At 45.6% G+C, this 6403-nt stretch overlaps 1 long non-coding RNA gene across 1 annotated transcript in view; it reads left to right on the top strand.

Annotated features, from left to right (window-relative positions):
• The first annotated feature begins 1811 nt into the window (after positions 1-1811).
• Positions 1812-6403, top strand: part of LOC109286779 — a 46143-nt gene continuing 41551 nt past the window's right edge. Inside the window, exon 1 of the long non-coding RNA XR_002094679.1 lies at positions 1812-1902. This is a non-coding gene — a long non-coding RNA (uncharacterized LOC109286779). The remainder of the gene's footprint in view (positions 1903-6403) is intronic.

The raw sequence follows: 6403 nt of genomic DNA, 5'->3' as shown, positions 1-6403 counted from the left end.
GACTGTGGAAATTTTATATATAAAACTTGTCAATCACAGGCTATTTAGGGGTCAGGGGTTAAATTTCACAAGAAACAGAATTTCATTGTATCAGATTACACTGTGGTAATGAAAATGAAGCAGAGACTCAAATTCTTGAGGTTAGGCAGACCTCCTACAAGCTAGTTAGCTTTGTCCAACTCCATTTAATGATTTCTTTGGGTGATGGGTAAATGCTTTTGTGGCCAGATTCTGCAGCTCCTACTTATGCATATCTCCTATTGAAGAGAAGGGGGTAAGAGTGAAACTTGTAGGTTTTGACTTGCAAAACAATGAGCCAGGAGGAACACAGTGCTTTTTAGATACTCAGATAACTCAGTGGGATCTGCTTATTCTTGGAAGGGGTTGAATAACAGCCCAAAGTTGTGAGGGAGAAAGGGAAATGTCATAATGCATTCCCTTATGAAATATCTGCTGGTACATCCCAGTGATTGTGGTGTGGCCAAGAGAAACCTTTCAATTGCAGAAGAAAGTAAGGGGGGGGGGGAAATGATATTATTCGTCTTTGCTGTGTTTTGTGTAGATTTACATTTGCTGTAGCTTGCAGAATTACTAACCTTTCTTCTGCTTCTTCTCTAAGTGATAGGGCAGTATTAACAACATATGCTTTCCAGGCAAGAAGACAAAAATGAGGACTTTTTGTGCTATTAGGGAATGAGCTTTAGGGATTGAAATATCATTTAAAATATTAATTTAACCTCTTCCAATTATACTGGTTAAACAATTAACTGATAACAAAGCAGCTCCCACATAGCTACTGCTAGGAGCCACTCCCAGCTCCTGGGCCCTTTGACTGCGGGGAGGGGAAAGGTAGCAAGCAAGCCCAGTCAGACACATAACCCACCTGAAACCCTACCCTGGGAGGGAGGGAGCACCTGTGAATCAGCAGCTAAGGGCACTTATATACTTTACCATCATTAGGCTGCTTGCTTTTTTCCTCTTAGGCTATAGGTGCTAGTCCACCTTGTCCTTCCCCATCCTGTCTGCCTTCTGATTTCTGCTGGGGTATTGTGTGGCTTCCCTTTCTGCCTCTCCCCTCACCCCAACTGTGCCCACCATGAGCTAAAGAATAACGAGTAAGATTACCAGTTATCACTGCACTTTTGGGTTAAATGATTCATTGTTTAATATTTCACAACCCTAGTGAGATTAGTACACATTTCTGAACTTTTTGCAGATAAAAGTTCCTTTCCTTCCTCTCTGTGTTTTGCCTACTTGCTGCCAGTCCTTCCACTGTTGCACTGTGGATTCTCCTTCTGATCACCACCTCAGACCAGGCTCACCTGCTTCCCCTTCCTTTCCCAGTCATTCCTTCTCCTTTGCTCTAACTCTCTTGTCTCCCTATCCTGTTTTACTTATAGCTTACTGTCCTTCTCTGCACATGCTATTCTGGTCTCTGTTATTACATTAAATTATAACTATTGGAAGGGGGGAGGGCTGAGGGCCGTCTTCTCTTAATTATAGGTGCGTGCAGTACCTACCACAAGGGAGCTTGATTCTAAACTGGGACTTCTAGGCGCTGGTATTGCCCTTTTACTATTTAGGCATTTGTGACAAACAGCCCCATATCACATCACAGAGATGATGATAAGGAAAAGAGATGTGCTCAGCCAGGTTGTGCGCAGGGCACCAAGTGGAGAATGGAGCAGAGAAAAGAAAAAATTTAGTGATCAGAGATCTTGATTGACACAACAGGATCTTGATTGACACATCTGGACAACTAGTCATGCCATCAGAACAATCTTCATCTGTGTATGCACACAGATTAACACTGTAAAATATTTGGGGGAGTGTCATAGACAACTCCTAGCAGTTGAAGGATGCACAGCTTCTTCGTGGTCCATGGCAGTTGCTCTCTGAAGAGTAAGCAAAACAAAAACCTAAAAAAATCTGTGCGCCTTTCAGCTTGTGAGCCTAAGTGACCTGAAGCCCCTGACTTCACAAAGGAGATCTCTCAAAATCTTGTCTGTTGTAGAAAGAGAAGCAAGTCTGATTATTCAACCATTTACCAGCTACAAGCTGGAGCTGGCAGATATTTGAGCCAGCCCAAGTCTGGGCAAAAGAAAGGAGAAAAGGAGTCCTTAAACTACAGTTTTTTTTTTGGGGGGGGGGGGGGGGGCAGAAATTCAATGGCAAACCTTATTTGTTCAGTCCCCTTTACACTAATAGCCATGAAAAGCCTAGGGTTTAAGCAACTCAGGGACTTGTTCTGCACTAGATTGTAATCTATCTGCCTTTAGTGAGACATGTCACCACAGGGAGCACAGGATTTATTAGTGGCCACACTTGGGTAGCTAGAATGGGGCTGCAGGATAACTTAGGCCCTGGATTATGTGGCACAAGCAAAGTCAAACTGTTGATAGCGTGTCAGTATTATTCTGCACCCGAACAATGGCTAGGCCTAATTTTTGTTGTTGTTTTTTTGTTTTGTTAATTTTACACTTTTTGGTCAGTTCTGTGTTCTTGGGCCAACCCAATCTAAACAGCCCAGATTGTGTTCACACCCTAAGGTAGCGGGAACCCAACCTTTTTGGCAGGTGTGCTGCAAATTAGTCCCATATCACTTCTGAGTGTTACTTGGGTCCCTTTCTCTTGCCCGATCTGCTGCTTTGCTCTGTCTGCCACTGTACTGACTGTCCCCTCCCCAACTTGCCAGGTGCCACTTGTGCCACCCATGCTGCAGGTTGGCCACCTCTGCCCTGGGGAAAGAATACCGCAGGATACAAGGTCAGGTTCCTGCTGCCCTTTGAAGTTCTGGGGGGAAAAATAAATAAATGAGGTTGGACAAAGAAACTAGAAAAATGTAATCAACTTTGCATCTGCTGTTTCTGTGGGTATGATAGTTTTGTGTTGTGGGCAAGGAAGCATTGTTTTGTTTCCTTCACTTTGTTTTGAAGGACTTTGAAAAACCACAGAAGCATCTCTCTCTTTTCTTTTGTAAACTGTTGACATACTGCCCTCTCTGATCTTTGCTTTACTCCTAGCTGGGCCCTGTGTCCTGAGTCCCATATACATTGGCATGCACTAACTTGAAGCATGTAAGCACAGACAGACAGCCTATGTTTGTAGGTAGGTAGAGTAGGTCCACTTGAAGTATGTTGGGAGTGCATCAGTTTAGTTTCGGTTCTGTTCAGTGTTGTAACTTTGTGGTTACAACTGTGGTTTTCAGTCTTTGAGAGGAACTACTGTAAATACTGCTCAAAAACTGTTAATTAGACTGCTTCTTGAAAGACTGAAATTGGTATGGTCCTTATCTGCATTAATAGTTCATCTGATACGTTTGCTTGTTAAGTGTTAAACTGACTCCTGGCTCGAAGCTTTGTCTTCAGAGTACTTTTTTGGACTGCATCTTGAGAAAGGAGATGAGTCAAATGTACATTTTCACAAGAGTTTAGATATGAATTCCTGGCTATGAGTCATAATAAAGAACAATGTCCTGTTCCTAACCTGCAATGAAAAATATATAAACTTCCTTTTGTCTATTGTATTTTGTTTCTAGATTTAAAAGGTCCTTTTGTACTTTAAGGACAAATGACATCATGAATAATTATGCTTTGGAAGCGGACAAGGAAACGGCTAAGTTTCCTGGTCATTATGTGACATAAACAAGCATTTGTATCAAGTGCCAAGTCAGGCAAAATTCAGATATTAACTATATTTAGTCAACTGCATAAAAACCTGGTTCCTGTCATAAAGAGACTTATTTGCTAAGTCTTTTGTGTGTTTCAAACATAGTAGCTCTGAACACAGGATACACACAAACTGAAGGGGTGACATTATTTTTTTTTATGGTTTGTGGTGGATTTACTTATTGCTGCAATACATAGGGTCCTATGACAAGCTTGTTGTTTCATACATGAAATCTATTGACTTGCATATACATGGTATATCTGGCATTCTTCTGACATACAAACTGTGAAATCACTGCTGTAGTTTGATTATTGGATTGTATTTAAAATATATAAATCATTAGTTTGATTTATATCAGTGGTTCTCAAACGTCTTGTACCAGGACCCATTTGTAAACATTGGCCAGCCCCTCACTCCTGCCCTGCTGCCCCCAAGCCCCAGCCCCCCCAGTGTGTGGGACAGAGGGGGTGCCCCAAGCAGCTCTTTCCAGGCCAGACCTCTGCCAGCCTGCAGGGGAAAAGCCATTGTTTCCCATGTTTTTTTTCCATTTAAAGGAGAATCCATTTTTACAGTTTGTTCATGACCCTTTCATATATTCTTGCGATTCACTTTTGGGTTGCAACCTACGGGCTGAGAAACACTGATCTATGGGATATTTTTCTATGTTCTTCCAGTATGGGTTCATTATATGTGACATGTACTTAAAACTTACTAGTTTCTAATTTCTATTATTTGCCTGTTCAGGGGCAATATGCAAGTGAATACAGAATACGTTACTGCCTTCTTGATGTATATATTTGTGTGGTTAGGAATGATGTGTGTGTAGTAGACATCAGTAGACTGGATTTGTGTGTGTAAATAAGAAAACTTTTAATACACATGCTGCCTTTTATTTGAAGTTATTTACAGCAGTCCCTTTCTTGGAAAAGGTCAGTGTGTTAAAGGCCGTTGGTTTCCTGTGGCATACAACTTATGTAAGCCTTGACAAAGTCGAATTTAATTTTCAATAAACTGCATTTTAATATCTGATTTACAAATATAAGCTCTCTGTCTTGCCCCTGTGGGGGTTTGCTATGCTTCTGTTATATTGTGCTAAGCTCCAGCCCCAGAATCTATATAGAAGATCCCACTTTTATATAGATAATCCTAGCGGTTAGGGTCCTAAGGCAACAGGCTAAATGGAAGGAACAGGTAAAAGGAGAAAGAACGTGGTAATATGCACAGAGTACCTTAATTTTCTCCCTGAGCCTCCAGAGGTGTTCCCAAACCAGCCTTTCATCCCAGAGTATTCAAACAGTAACAACATATAGTTGCCTCCCCAGTCTGAGTCCAGCTTCTTCAGTCCCCACAGTTGCCGTTGACCAAGCCAGTGGGATTCCAAGCTCCACTGCGCACTTCTCCTTTGTAGGGCTGACCGGCCTCCGTGTGTGGAGGTTGCAAACACTTCCACCTTTTCTCTCACCTGCTGCAGACTCACCTCCATTCCAGCCCTAGAGGGTTTCTGGGTCTAGTAATCCAAATTAACAGAATCATCATCACAAGGGATCTGGGGTTTCCATTTGCCATGGAAAAATGTGGATTTTCTCATTTTAAGGAGAAAATGCGCATAAAGGAGAAAAAGCACAGGTTTCCCTGTGCAGGCTGACAGAGTTCTAGCTTGCAAGGGACTGGGAGGAGTGGGTGGAGGGTGATCAGGCAAGAGGGACCACATGGCAGCCAGACAGTGTGGAGAGCAGCTCTGGCAGCTCCCTGCAGGTCAGGCTGGGATGCAGGTGGGGATTGAGGCCCCCATAGTGAGGGAGAGAGTTAGGCAGGGCTGGAGCTTGGGCTGGGGGTGCCGCCCAGCTTGAATGGTGCATGGGCTTGGGACTTGAGCCCCAGGACTGGGGCAGGAATGTGCGGCCACAGAGCCTGGCTGGGGAGTGGGACGGAACCATGTCCAGCTCGTACAGGGAATGGCGGGGGAGTGGGGAACTGCCTTCCCACCACTGCACACACAGTCTTGAGGTTGGCATGGAAGACATATACCTCCCCCAGATTTTTGCATGCTGCCCTCCTGCCAGGGCCTCTGCAGCCCAATGGGCAGGACCCAGAGTGGCAGAGTGGGGTGGGGAGGCTCGGTGCTGCCACCAGAAGTCCCACATTGCCATGGCAAGGTGCAACCTGTGGGAATAGCAGCATGGAGCTGTGCTCCCCAATGTTGCTGGGTGGGCAGGGAGCACCTCAGCATGGCAGCACAGGGCTCCCAGCCGTGGCACCCAGTCTTCATGCCCCACTCTGTTCTCCCACACCAGGTCTCGCCTCCTGGGCCCCGGAGGCCCCAGTGGGAGAATAGCAGGGTAGGGAGACCTGAACCTGCAGCAGGCAGCCCACCCTCACCCCAAGTATAAAGCTGGGATACATATGCCCCCATACACCCCCCAGGAGTTTGAGCACTAGCAGGGAGCCCGCCCTGCAGCCATCAGCCCAAACCTCCCCCCCTGCCATGAGCTCCACTCCAGCCGTGTCACCCATGGGGAAGCTGGGGTCTGCACTCTGGCTGCAGCAGCTGTGAGGGTTGTGGGCTGGGAGTGAGAGGCACCGACAGGGCTGGGAGGCTGTGGGTCCTAAATGAAGGTCATTGGAAGGAACAGGGGGCTGTGGGTATTGAGTGAGGGGGGGCCAGGGGGGCTGTGTGTTGGGAGTCAGGGGCACTGGCAGGGCTGGGGGGGCTGTGGCTTGGGAGTGAAGGGCA

Source organism: Gavialis gangeticus, unplaced genomic scaffold (genome assembly GCF_001723915.1).
Source record: "Gavialis gangeticus isolate Ggan-Ray unplaced genomic scaffold, GavGan_comp1, whole genome shotgun sequence".
NCBI classification, from domain to species: domain Eukaryota; kingdom Metazoa; phylum Chordata; order Crocodylia; family Gavialidae; genus Gavialis; species Gavialis gangeticus.
This window is presented reverse-complemented; position numbering and strand designations above follow the sequence as displayed.